The sequence below is a fragment of the Dioscorea cayenensis genome, chromosome 10 (genome assembly GCF_009730915.1).
Source record: "Dioscorea cayenensis subsp. rotundata cultivar TDr96_F1 chromosome 10, TDr96_F1_v2_PseudoChromosome.rev07_lg8_w22 25.fasta, whole genome shotgun sequence".
NCBI classification, from domain to species: Eukaryota; Viridiplantae; Streptophyta; class Magnoliopsida; order Dioscoreales; family Dioscoreaceae; genus Dioscorea; species Dioscorea cayenensis.
In genome coordinates, this window is record NC_052480.1 from 21,276,638 (window position 1) to 21,276,997 (window position 360).

Here is a 360-nt window from a genome sequence, read left to right on the forward strand (position 1 = left end):
AGAGCCGAAGTTATTTTATTATTATTATTTTAAAAACACTCTGTTGTTTTTAGTTTTTTAAAACAATTAGAAAATGCATTATCAAATAATTTTTTCAACTTTTTTCAAAAATAGAAAATGGATCTAAAAAATAGCAATCAAACAACCCTTTCATTGCCAAATGAATAAAAATTCAATTGATTAATATATAATCAAATAAGTATATTGTAAATAAGTTTTATAATACATTTTCTAGAGGCATGACGAGCCGAGGCAAAAAAGCCCGGCACACGAGCTTTGCCTTGTTCAAGCTTGGTGGTTACTATTTGTCGAGTTCGACTCGAGCCGGGAAAACTTTCTTAGGAGCTTCATTTTCATGTT